The following is a 13,941-nucleotide window of genomic DNA, read 5'->3' as shown; positions in this document are numbered from 1 at the left end:
CAGACGATCACGCTTGCTGCCGAAAAAAGGGTGTAAGTGTGCCAAATGGTGGGGAAGGAAGGGGAGAGCAGGCTCATGGCTGGCTCGGCCAAGGACAATATCGCCCTGGAGCGCGTTTTAACAGCTTTGTCCTTTGTATGCAGGAAACCTGGTACAGCATTACGCTCCGAGCTGAAGGAGGTGCGTTCGCTTCCGTGAGAGTAAGTAAGAGCGGTGGACGGCGCGGATTGGTTAAGGGTGGGTAGGGGCCGGTCTCAAGTGGTATTGGCCTATGCTTACGTTCATTTCTCTTTCAGGTAGGACCCAGTCCGAGATGGATAGTGAGGGCACCCCAGCGCTCTTCTCGACGCCGTCCCAGGTCGATGAGACCCAGCCGGGCAATTCGCAAGACGCACAGTTAGCAGCAATTATTGAGATGGCCAAATCCAAAGGACTGGCCTGGGCTGCAGACCTCCTCAAGGCCAGCTGCCCTGATGACTCTGGGGTCATCTCTGGGGGTCACACGACGGGACAAGAGTCGAACGCGGAGGCGGGACCCCCCCGCCCCAAACGAATCCGCAGGGCCACAGTTAGAGATTTCCCGGCTGAAGGTACTTCACACAGGGTCCGCTCGGTGCCCGCCGTCAAGGGCTCCTCCGGGCTTCCGCCCCCGCCGCCCCCGGCTGGCCCGACACCACCAAGCTGTTCAAGCTCTCATGCCACTAACTTTGCATCCAGGGAGGATCTCTCCAACCTCAATGAGACCCTTAAAAACTTCATGGAAGAGGTCAGGGCGGGTTTCTCGCGGGCAGCCTCAGCTGTGGGGCGGCCGACTGCTGACAGTGCGGGAGGGAACCCTTCCGCTGCAGCCTCTGTTTGGGCACCACAAGGGACATGTCGTCAGGCCCCCGAGCTGTCCACGGAGCCGTGCACACCGCCTATTTCCTTGCCCAGAAGTGCAGATCCGGCGGCGGTGGAAGGGCCTGTCATGTCCGCCAGGCAGGAGAAGGCGGCTCCCGCGGGCCCCCCGGCTTCGGGGCCCATCCCGGCAGGGGCTGAGCAGCGTCAACCAGCAGGAGGTGAGCCGGTAACCGGGCAGTCTGCTGCCGCCTTTGATATCGCCGCCCCCCCCCCGCCCCGGGGGGCAGCGCGTCCACACAACTAGCTAGCGCTACAGTACCACGCTCACCTCTGCAGGTCCCAGCTAAGAAGGAGTTTACTCATGCCCCGCTCCTGTCTGGCCATAGCTCGCTGATCTGGGAGGTTCCCTTAGCAGTAAAAGAATTCATCTGGAGGCGAGAGTTTTTAGACATCTTTTCACTACTTCTGCTGGGCCAGCATGGGCAAGACGCGCGTAGGCTTGGGGGGAAGGAGGACGACAAGAAGGTCAGGTTCCAGCAGTGGCCGGATAAAACAATAGATAACTGGCTAGCCGCCTTTTCCATTCTTCAATCGGTTATACTTGAAAAATTTCCTGAACAGGGACAGGCCTTGGTACTGTACCAGAGGCTAATTCACACAGAAGCGCAGAAGTGGGGCGGGGAAGGGTGGCTCAATTATGACATGGAGTTCAGAAAAAAGATGGCCATTTGCCCAGAGATGGAATGGGACCAGAAAGAGGTACAGCTGTGGATGGACCACATGGGGTCTCGGGGATCCAAGAGTCCTGCCTCGCTTCCCAAAGGGTCTGGAGGAGGGGGCGGTCAGACAGGGAGCTCACAGTTCAATGCTAAGCAAGCGAGGCAGTCCTTTCGGGGGGGGCGTAGAGGAGGTGGCAGGGGAGGTGGGGCCAAGCGGGTCTCACCTGGGACTTGCAACCTTTTCAATGCCGGCGCCTGCTCTTGGGGGGTCAAGTGCCGGTTCCAGCACTCATGCAGCAAGTGCGGGGGGCGCCACCCCGCTGCCTCGTGCCAAACCAAGCAGGACAAGAAGCCTGCTGACTCCGCCACACCATCTGCTTGAGTCGCCCCCACTCCCTTCCCCAGCTGCGCCCCCACCCCTCCACCACTCTCCCACCGACCTGGTCGCCTGCACTCCTGCGCCCCTGGCCAGCAAGGGTCCTTCCCCGGTCCTCCTGGACCACATGCTAGAGTTACTCAGACTGTACCCCCTCTCCGCTGACAGTGCGCTCCTGCTTGACGGCTTCTCGCTGGGCTTCACCATTCCTTATGTAGGTCCCCTGTCCGGCCGCGATGCGGAGAACCTCAGATCTGCCAGGGTCCTCCCACAGGTCTTAAAGGAAAAAGTCCAGAAGGAGCTGAAGCTGGGGCGGGTGGCGGGTCCTTTCAGGGAGCCCCCGTTAGACAACTTTGTAGTCTCCCCCCTTGGCTTGGTCCCCAAAAAAGAACCAGGGTCTTTCAGACTGATTCACCACCTGTCGTACCCAGAGGGGAGCTCAGTAAACCACGGCCTTCAGGAAGGGTCATGCTCGGTGTCTTATTGTACATTGGATGTCGCACTTGACCTGGTAAGGAGGGCTGGCAAAGGAGCTTGGTTGGCGAAGGCCGACATTGAGTCGGCCTTTCGGTTACTACCAGTGCACCCCAGCAGTCAACACCTGCTGGGTTTCAAGGTGGACGGCATGTACTACTTTGACAAGTGCATGCCCATGGGGTGCGCGGTTTCCTGTGCCTTCTTCGAGGCTTTCAGCTCCTTCCTTCAATGGGCCTTCCAGCACACTTACAGCGTTTCTGGGGTTTCCCATTACTTAGATGACTTCCTTTTCATCGGGAGGGATGGCACTCAGGAATGTAGGGCAGCCCTGGTTGATTTTCAGGTCCTGATGCATCATTTTGGCGTTCCCTTAGCCCCCAGGAAAACGGAGGGCCCGGCTCAGGTTCTCTCCTTCTTAGGGATCGAGCTGGACACAGTGGCGGGGGAGGCCAGGCTGCCAGCTGACAAGGTGCGGGACCTGAGAGATCAGATTAGCCGCGTGGTAGGGAGGGAGAAGGTTTCCTTGGCTGTCATTCAGAGCCTCCTGGGGAAGTTAAACTTTGCTGCCAGAGTCATCCCCGCGGGCAGGGCATTTGCGCGAAGGTTGGCTAGAGCTACGGCCTCGGTGAGCAGGAAGCACCACATGGTTAAACTGAACAAGGGGATGCGTGAAGACCTAGTCATGTGGGCAGACTTCCTAGTCAACTTTAATGGGGCTGTCATCTGGCGCGACCCCTGGGCCAACAGCCGGGAGCTGGCCCTTTTTTCTGATGCGTCTGGCCGGGAAGGGTTCGGAGTGATTTTGGACAAGGAGTGGTGCGCAGAGAGGTGGCCTAACGCATGGCACAAGAAAAAGGTCACGTCCAAGATCACTGTCCTGGAACTCTTTCCAATTGTGGTTGCTTTTCATCTCTGGCCCATGGCTCTGGCCGCCAAACGGGTGCTTTTCTGGTCTGACAACCTGGCGGTGGTGCAGGCCATCAACTCCCAGTCTGCTAGCTGCCCCCTAGTCCTGTGTCTACTGCGAGAGCTTGCCAGGGCCTGCCTATTTAACAACGTAGAGTGCAGGGCCAGGCACATTCCAGGGATTTCTAATGTTGCCGCTGACTCTTTGTCTCGTTTCCAGTGGCACCGCTTCCGGGAGGCCTGGCCGAGCGCACGTCAAGAGGGGACCCCTTTCCCGCCACACTTGTGGCGGCTGCTGAAGTGGGACCACGGATGAGGGAGCTGGGAGAACGGTCCTTAGCCCCCAGAACTGCGAAGCGCTACGGGAGCTGTGTCACCCTCTTTTGTGCAATTACAGGGGGCTGGGAGGAGGACCAGGTGGTCCTGGAACTTAGAGTCCAACAATTCTTGCTGTGGGCCAGAGGGGAGGGAAAAACGCATTCCTGGATATCGGGCCACCTCGCTGCCATCAGCCACCACGCCAGACTGAGGGGTCAGGCTGATCCCACCAAGGCTTTTGTGATCAAGGCAGCCTTGCGTGGATGGGCAAAGCTGGATCCGCGATCCCCGGATCCCAGGTCCCCTATCACTTTCTCACTGCTACAAGGAATGTTGGACTGTATGGATAGGGCCACTCACTCAGAGTACGAAGCTACACTGTTCTCGGCCTGTTTTTCCCTAGCCTTCTTTGGTGCCTTCAGGATAGGGGAACTAGTGGCCCGCTCAAAATCTGACCCCTCGGGGGTGGCGCTGAATGTAAAGGACGTAGAACTTGAACCGGGGTGCTTGAAAATAGTCATTAGACAGTCCAAAACCGACCAGCTAGGGCGAGGGAGGGTAGTGGTGCTACATGGCCTGGGGGATGAGAGATATTGCCCGGTAGCTTGTGTCAGAACCTACCTGCTGCTTCGCCCGCGTGGGGCGGGTTACCTGCTAGTGCATCAGGATGGCCTCCCGGTCACTAGATTTCAAGTGGACCACATCCTCAAGGCCTGCCTTAGGCTGTCCGGCCATGAGGTCAGGGGCAAAATATTCAGCAGCCACTCCTTTCGCATAGGTGCGGCCACCACAGCGTTCCTGGCAGGAATGCCTGCAGAAGGTATTATGATGGTGGGGCGCTGGCAGTCGCATTGCTTCAAGCGGTACATCCGGCCCTAGGGGTGGCCGGGGGGAGCTGTGGGTCACTTTGGTTGGGCTGTCTAGTCGTGACCACAATCTTATTAGGCCTCCCCTCCCTCGCTGGTTTCCTGATTGACGTATACCTTGACTGCAGATGTGCTGAAGTTTGCTTATGTTGTTTTCTCTTTCCGCTTAATAAACATATACTCAAAACCAATTTTTTCTTTATTAGGTATGAAGGTGTGGGTAATTGGTCACTCAATTATTGCAAGACTGGCACATTGGGCGGCGGCAAGAGAGTGGCAGAATGGCTTTGCCAACACGGACATCACGTGGTTGGGTTTCCCAGGCTTGCGCTGGTGCGACTTGTTACGGAAAGTGAAGCAGAGACTCCGGGGAGGGTGGCTCCCGCCCAACCTCTTGGTGGTTCACCTGGGGGGGAATGACCTCACATCACTGGGAAGGAGAGCTCTACTACAAGACATGAGGGATACTTTCTGCAAGTTGAGCGTGTTGTTGGGGCCGTGTGAGCTGTGGTGGTCTGAGATGACACCACGCACGATTTGGCATGGTGCTCGCTCAGGCGATGCCATCGAGGTATCTAGAAGAAAGGTTAATAGCGCTATGCGCAAGTTCACTGAGCAAAGAGGCTTTGGTTTCATCAGGCACGGCCTTCTGCATGCCAAATCAACGGGATGTCTCAAAGGCGATGGGGTTCACCTCTCGGATTTAGGCATGGAGTTGTTTTTACTGGATCTAGGGGAAGCTCTGACAGCTGCGGGTTGCTAATAATAGGGGTCCTGGTGGGGGGCCCTGGTAGTGACGGTGGCCACTCCCAGGGCTGTGGAGGAGTTACAGGGCGATCCAGGGTCTGCACATACCAAGGGGTATAGCATGCAGCAGCACCGTGTGGTGCGAAGCCAGGATACCCAGGGATCTTTTAGCGTGTCCACTGGAAGACCTACGGCGCCCCGCTAACCGACAGGCGGTTGTGGGTCTGAGCAACCGGGGGCTGCCATGTATGCTCCGCCCACCCATCACGGGGGGGCGTGGTGAAGCATGTGGACTGGAGGTCCACGGATGGGAGGGGGGGGACCCTCCCAACATTTGGTAGACACCAATTGGCGTTGCCATGGTGACTCTAGGCTTATCAGACGGGCAGGCGGCATGGGGCTGGCCTGCCCTGGGATCGCCCGTAAGATAACCCACCGTGTTTGCATATTTATTATGCTAATAAACCTGCAGCAATATTTCTCCACTTACATTCAGTGTCATGTGTTTTATTATGGTTATGTACTGATGTGTGCTATGATAACGGTTGCCGATATTGGCACTATGTAAGGCTGCCCGGGGGGGGGGGTTGCGCAGCGGCCCGCCCCCTTGAGGGCGGCCGCCTTAGTGCCACAGGAAGGCACAGGGGTGGGAGGTCGTGTCCCTGGGCTTGACCTAGGGAGACCCCAGGCAGGTAGCTGCTTCCGGCGGGGAGGAGCCAAGGGGGGGGGGTACATATTCGGTCCCCGCCCCCTCCTCGCTCTCTTGTCCGCTCGTTTGCCTTGCCCGCCCATCCGCTTACCCGGCATCTGGAGGGACAAGAAAGGGGGGGGAGGTTTTTTCTAACAATTTTCACTTTGTGTTGCAGGAGGAGTTACAGGGCGATCCAGGGTCTGCACATACCAAGGGGTATAGCATGCAGCAGCACCGTGTGGTGCGAAGCCAGGATACCCAGGGATCTTTTAGCGTGTCCACTGGAAGACCTACGGCGCCCCGCTAACCGACAGGCGGTTGTGGGTCTGAGCAACCGGGGGCTGCCATGTATGCTCCGCCCACCCATCACGGGGGGGCGTGGTGAAGCATGTGGACTGGAGGTCCACGGATGGGAGGGGGGGGACCCTCCCAACATTTGGTAGACACCAATTGGCGTTGCCATGGTGACTCTAGGCTTATCAGACGGGCAGGCGGCATGGGGCTGGCCTGCCCTGGGATCGCCCGTAAGATAACCCACCGTGTTTGCATATTTATTATGCTAATAAACCTGCAGCAATATTTCTCCACTTACATTCAGTGTCATGTGTTTTATTATGGTTATGTACTGATGTGTGCTATGATAACGGTTGCCGATATTGGCACTATGTGAGTTCACTGAGCCCAGAGTCGTTGTAGCTGCACCAGTTCCAAGTTCTCCAGTTGTTATCGCTACCAAACCATTGAGGGTGAGGCAACAGGCCAAGAAGAGAGAGGAAGGATCCATGCAGATAGTAGAGGGGCCAGCCAGGGCGTTACATCCGTGGCCACCTACAATGGAGTGGTTCCATCCAAGATCACTGGACCCAACCCGACCAGCAGACAGGAGACAGAGAGGGGCACCCGGCATTAAGAATAAGCCGGTGGCCACTACTAAACAGTATACCCGCTCCAAGGGGACACTTCATGGGAAGTCCCAAGAGAACCCCATCTGCCCAATCCACATCGCCGTCTTTGGCCAGGGGAGCTGTCCTGCCCACTCTTCGGGCAAATCACTCAATGCAGGGGGTGGGGTACCACCTCTGACCAGGGCACAAGTCCTAAAAAAAGAAGTGGGGGGACGCTGACGTCACGACAGGAAGTGACGTCACGTAAAGTGGCTTGCATCATCAGACTTATTGCCTCCCCTCACTCAACGCCTTAGATGCGATTGTATCAGAGAAGCCAGCGTGTGAGCAGCATTCTGAATGAGCTCCGATCTCGCCCCAGAGAGGCCAAAGAGTGAATGTGTGGCTTCATTTGCTCCAGTTATCGAGCTCCCTGGAAAAATAAGTGGGGGGATGCCGTCCACCCGCGTGGTACCCCGACTTGAGCCCTGCCCATGACAATGACCAAAAAGGAGGCAGGGGTCACAAGCACAAACCCAATATCACCTGGCCAGTGCCTGAAGGCTCGAGTCACTCACACGGATCCTTAGTCTTCCGAGGGCCAGCCACAGAGCGTTGCTCCTCCGTGGTTTTCAGCCACACCAGCGATCAGGCTTCACTGCCTTCTGCTCGAAACCCAGAGAGGCAGAGCCGAAACTGAATAGTGCACCGTGACCGCCCACAGCACTTGTTTAGTGGCGGTGCCTAGCCACTCTGAAGTCTCCAGCCTCGGCCGGCAGCAGCCTAGGCCCGCATTAAACCACCATCTTGGGTGTGCTGGGCAATCACCAACGCACCCGGTGTCTCCTGTGAAGCCGATTCCTCCGGGTGTTGTGTAATATCTGGTATCCCCACGGTATTTTGTATCCCCTGCTCTTCGGCACTTTTCGGAAACGAAACTCAGCCCAGGCAGGTTCAGACAGAAGCAGCTGATCACTGCTCGGGCTGAGTTAGGGGATACACGATTCAACAGGATGCCAAACTCTGCTCTGCCGATAAATCACCTGAAACTTTTGCACGGAGAGAGACAGACAGAAATAAATAGAGAGAATGACTCGTAATGGAAATAACAATTCAGGGGCATATCATCAAGGATCTGCGATAATTATCGCTAAGCGCATTTAGCGCTAGGATAATTATCGCCGGGTAATGTGGAATTTTATCGCTGAGATAGCGTGCTATCAGCAACGCTTATCTCAAAAGCGATAAAATTCCAAGCGCTAACTGCCAAATGTGAGATTATCGCTGGAAATCCAGCGATAATCTCACAAAGTTTGGCGATAGCTTGTTGATAGGGCAGGGCAGACATATGCCATGATAGCCACCTTACATTGGATATAATGGCTAAGTCAAACTACAAGCAGGCATAAGGAAAGTAGCGATAACAAAGGTTAGCGCTACTTTTCTTATCGCTATGCCACTTAGCGTGCCCATTGATAATTGGAGAAATGTCGGTTAGCGACATTTCTCCAGTTATTTTGGGACGGAATGCCCACTTTGCATCTCATTAGAGATGCAAAGGTGGGCGTTACGGGAAAGGGAGCTAATGCAAGGATTCACACGATAGAGTGACCTTGCTGATAAGGCGATCAAATTATCGCCGCTTTTCGTCCGAAAACGGTCGCAAAAGCGGCGATAATTTTATATCGCCTCCTTGATGATATGCCCCTAAATTAATAAACATTGTGAAGGCAAAGAAACTATTGCTGAAGCATATCGAATCCTAACAAAATAACATGAGAGGAAGAGACTAGAAACAATGGCAGGAGGAGCCTAGCGCGCAACCAAGATGGCAGCGTAGGTGCGAGGCTCCCGAGGACCTCCACGACCTCCTACATCTATCCTGTCCTTATCCTGATTTGGTTGAGGGGACTTTGTGAACCTGAGCCGAGGTGGTGCCCGTTTTCCGTTTTCGAATCGGACCCCGGGTGCCGTGATGGGCTTCGCTTGAAGTTTGCGGCCTGCTTCTCCTCTGACCCCGGACTTGAGTTGAGGGGCGATCCAGTGGTGAAGTGAATAACAACGGCGGGACGAGCCTGGCGGGGCGCGCACCCCTCACTTTCACTTTCGCTTTTGAGCCCTCTCGCCATCATCGCAAGTGGGATCTCGGCTCTTTTGCGGAGTGTGGTGGTTGGCTCACAGGGGGGCCCTGCCTACTCTGAGGGGACTCGTTCTGCCTTCCTGAGGCGACCTTTGGGGTCTCCGGCCTCGATTGTTCGCCCCCCGTCGCTGGACTCGTGGGTGCACGGATTACAGGGCGATGGCGACGAAGCAGGATGGAGAGAGGCTGAAGGCCAAATCGGCCCGGCGTGGTGCCTCTACCCAGGCCAACGTTATGGATCGCTACACCCTGCCGAAAGGTTCTCCCGGCGGGTCGCATAAGTCTCCGGAGCGGCCCGCGGATGCCCCGGATTTGCCAACGGACCCGACCTTGAAGGATATCATGGGCGCCATAGCGGAGATGAAGACCTCGGTGGGTCAACAGTTTGACACCCTGGCGCACAAACTTGACGCGGTTCTCATGGATGTCAACCTTGTTAGGGTTGATCTTTCCAAGACAAATGATAGGGTTGACTCTTTGGCCCACACCGCGTCGGGCCTCACGACTGAGGTGGCTGCCCTCCAAACGGAGGTACGTCGGCTCCGGCAGGCCAGTGCTCTCACGGATCGGCGACTGGAGGATTCCGAGAGTAGGGCCCGGAGGAACAACGTTCGCATTATCGGAGTGCCTGAGGGATTGGAGGATTCGGCTGCGGATCTCTTTGTGGAGGACTTGATTTCCAATCGTCTGATGCCTCGGGGATTGAGTAAATTCTTCGCTGTGGAGAGGGCCCATAGAGTTCCTGGTGGCAAGCCGAAGGTTGGAGCTCCTCCGCGGCATCTTATTGCACGTATCTTCAATTTTCGGGATAGGGATGCGATTTTACAAGCCTCTAGAGTGCAGGGGCCGCTTAAGCTAGAGAACGTTGAGGTGAACTTCTATCCTGACTTCACGCAAGCGGTCCAGAAGCAGAGGCTGGGTTTCATGGGCATCAAACGGCGGCTCAGAGACATGAACTTGAAGTACGCCATGCTTTTCCCGGCCAGGCTGCGGGTGGAATCCGAGGGTCGTTCTCATTTCTTTGACCGTCCGGAGGCGGCGGGGGATTGGTTGGACACTAGGGGACATGATCGAGAGGGACTGGGGGCCGCGAGTGGGGAGTGCCCACCGGACCGGGCCTAATGTATTGACACTGGGGCTACTTTCGGATGATGTCACTTCTTTGTTGGGCTCAGGGTTCCTTGACTGTCGTGATTTGTCCTCCCTCGCTTGGAGGTTGTGGTGTGTCTTGAGGGGGTTCTCTTTCCTCCTCCAGGGGGTCTTTTTGTAGTTTAGTTCATGCAAGGGCGACAGGCACACTGCAAGTTGGGGGGGCTGTTTGGGCTCATGCAGGGGTGCAGGGTGGGGGGAGTTTTGTTTGGAATGTTGGGTTGGGGTTGGGTATTGTTTGTTCGTACCACAAGGCAGGATTATTGTTGTTTCATACTTGAAGTGCTCTCTGGGAGGGTGGTGACTGGAGCTGGTTGTGATGGGGGGTAGGGGACTGAGACTTCTTTCCTGGAATGTTAACGGACTGGGGGACAGGATAAAACGGGGGGTGGTCCTGCAGTTTTTAAAACGGATCTCACCCGATATCGTGTTTCTGCAGGAAACACACCTCATTGGTAATTCCTTCCGTGCTATGAATAGGCGGGGCTATCGCCTTCTGGCTCATTCGGGCTTCACCTCTGGTTCGAGGGGTGTGGGCATAATGGTTAAAACCTCGCTCCCGCTGGAGGTTGACGAGGTGATCCATGATGACAGGGGGCGCTACACTGCACTGGTGGGCAGATGGGAGGGTAAAGTGATTGTTTTGGTTTCTATTTATGTCCCGCCGGGTTTGCAGACTACTACTTTTGCCGACTTGGGGCGCCTTCTTCTTGGGCTACCAGAGGGGATTCTAGTGGTTGGAGGGGACTTTAATGCTGTGGTTTCCAGAGCCGAGGATCGATACCCCCCCAGGGACCTCCCCCGGGCCCAAACTTGGTTGTCTGGACTCTTGGACACCCTGGGATTGGTGGATTGTTGGCGGCTAAAACACCCTGCACAGACACAGTACACGTTCCACTCCGGGGCCCATGGTAGTCTTTCACGACTTGATTATGTTCTTATGCCAGCGGCCCAGTCGGGGAGGATCGGGGAGGTGCGACATCTGGCCCGGGGTATTTCAGACCACTCCCCGCTTCTGTTACACTTCGATATTGTCCTGGGGGTGGAGGGGAGGGTGGTCCCGATCAACTCCTGGTACCTGCGTAATCCCACAATTCGTGCAGATTTGATTAAATCCCTTGAGCAATATTTTGAAGATAATGTGGGATCGGTCTCGTCTGCTGTTTCTCTTTGGGAGGCGTTCAAGACGGTACTCCGGGGGGAAGCCCTGTTCCTCATTTCCCATTCCAAGAGGCGCGAGCGGGAGGAGGTGACTCGTATTGAGTCTGAAATTACTGAGTTGGAGGGTGACCTGGATCGTGGTGTCACGGAGGACAAATTGCATGCTCTCAGACTCAAACAAGCAGACTACAAGGCCCTGGTCACTGAAGCGGCCAAGGGCATGAGTAGGGAGCAACAGGGGCGACTGTATGATATGGGGGATAAGGCTGGAAAACTGATTGCGTGGCTGGATAAAAAGGAGAGAGCGAGTCGAGTTGTGCCGCTGGTTGAGAGAGTGGATGGTGTGTGTGTTACTGATCCCGAGGAAATTGTTGATTGCTTTGCAGAGTATTTCCGCGGGGTGTACTCCCCGGTCTCTTCTCGCCCAGAAGAGGATTCCCGCGTCCTGCTTAAAGATATTGGGTTGCCTTCCCTTTCGGAGGAGGATACATTGTTGATGGACGCGACTCCGACGTCTGAGGAGATCGCCCTGGCCATACGCTTAGTCGCTTCTGGCAAGGCCATGGGTCCTAATGGCCTTCCCATTGAATTGTACAAGTTGCGGCCGGATACCTTAGCGCCTCATCTTCGTGATATGTTTCTCGCGGCTCGGGCGGCGGGTTCTCTCCCGCTGGACCAGCGTCTCGCCACCATCGTGGTTATTCATAAGGAGGGGAGGCCGCGGGATCGAGTCACGTCCTACAGGCCCATTTCGCTTTTGAATGCGGAACCGAAAATCCTTGCTAAGGTGCTGGCTAATCGACTGGTTGGCGTGGTGTGCGATCTGATCCATCAGGATCAGTCCGGTTTTATTCCTCATCGCAACACTGCGCTTAACCTACGGCGTCTGCATGGGGTGCTCGCGAGGGTTCCGTTTATACGTGAGCCGGCCATTTTGGCGTCCCTGGACGCCACTATGGCGTTTGATACGCTTGAGTGGCCATATATTTGGGCGACGCTGGAGAAGTTTGGGTTTGGCCCGGGATTCATCGGTTGGGTGAAATTGCTGTATTCTAGACCGCTGGCGCAGGTGGTGGTGAATGGTAGAGTGTCGGCTCCCTTCGAGTTGGGCAGGGGCACGCGTCAGGGTTGTCCGCTGTCGCCTCTCCTCTATTAGCGGTCGCTTTGGAGCCCCTGGCGGAGTGGCTGCGGTGGCACCCATCAATTCGTGGTCTCCGATGGACCCCAGAGTATGAGGACCGAGTCTCTCTCTATGCGGACGATATTCTTTTGTATCTCGCTTCCCCGCGTGAATCGTTGATTGTGTTGGTGGATGTATTGTCCTCCTTTGGCCGTAACTCCGGCCTAGTCTTCAACTGGGCTAAGTCCTGTGTTTATGTTCTTTTTGGAGAGGCTCCTATCCTCCCGCGGGGTTGCCCTATCCAGGTCGCTCACCAGGGATTCAAGTATCTGGGAATTTTTATTACCCTGGACTCAGCGGCCCGATACACACAGAATTTACTCCCCCCTCTCCAACGTTTGAAGGCAGATGTGGCGCGTTGGCGGCGCTTGCCGCTCTCGCCGCTTGGCCGGGCGGCGCTGTTTAAGATGATGTCACTGCCGCGGTTTTTATACGCCTTACAAAACACAATGGATGTCGTGCCGGCTAGCTATTTTAGGGAGGTGGAGGGTCTGCAGCGCCAACTGTTCTGGGATGGGAGGCCGCGGATCGCCCTCGCGAAGCTGACGCTCCCGTGGTACGACGGGGGGGTCGCCCTCCCCGATATCAAACGTTATTATTGGGCTTCCCAGCTGGTAGCGATAAATCACGGGCTTTAAGGGCCTGCCCTTAATCCGGCTTTTGAGATGGACAAATTTTTGTTGCCGGGTGGCGACTACAATAGGGCGCTCTACTCCAGATCGCTCGACGCGCGGTTGACGGGTCCGACACGGGTCGCGGTACGTGTGTGGCACGCGGCAAACTCGGCGATGGGGTGGAAGGATCGGTTGACCCGGGCGACGCCATTGTATGCTTCCGAGCGACTGGGTTGTTTGTGGACGACGAAAGGATTTGAGAAGTGGGACACGATCGGCATTAGCAGGGTAGGGGATCTCTGGACGAAGGGGGGATTTAAAATGTTCGATGTGCTCAAAGCGGAGTACCAATTGCATGACAGGGAGTACTTTCGGTATGCGCAGGTTCATCATGCGTTGCTCTCCGTATTCCCGGAGGTCGCGTCCATCCCGGAGTGCTCCCCATTGGAAGATAGAGTACTAGATGGGTATGTGCCGGATAGCACTATTTCATTAATCTACAAAAAGCTCGTCAATGATCGCTCGGGCTGCTGGCCGCCTTTCGTGAGGCATGGGTCGCTGATGGATTGGAGCTGGATGACGAGGATTGGGTGTCTGCGGTGGCCGCCCCGAAAGAGGTGGCCATACCGGCCCGCCTTCGGTTCGTCCAGCTCAAGATACTCCACAAGGTGTATGTTACGGGTCCTGGCCTGATGCGTATGGGATATGCGGTGGATGGGATGTGTAAGTGTGGGTGTGGTATGATTGGGACCTTCCTCCATGTTTTGTGGGAATGTCCGGAGGTGACTCGGTTCTGGCGTGGCGTGCATGCAGTATTGCAGGCGGTCACGCATGTTGCGTTGTTCCCCGAGGCGAGGAGGTGTTTGTTGAATG

This window comes from Triturus cristatus, chromosome 3_1 (genome assembly GCF_964204655.1).
Source record: "Triturus cristatus chromosome 3_1, aTriCri1.1, whole genome shotgun sequence".
Lineage (NCBI taxonomy): Eukaryota > Metazoa > Chordata > Amphibia > Caudata > Salamandridae > Triturus > Triturus cristatus.
Note: the sequence above shows the minus strand (reverse complement) of the source record.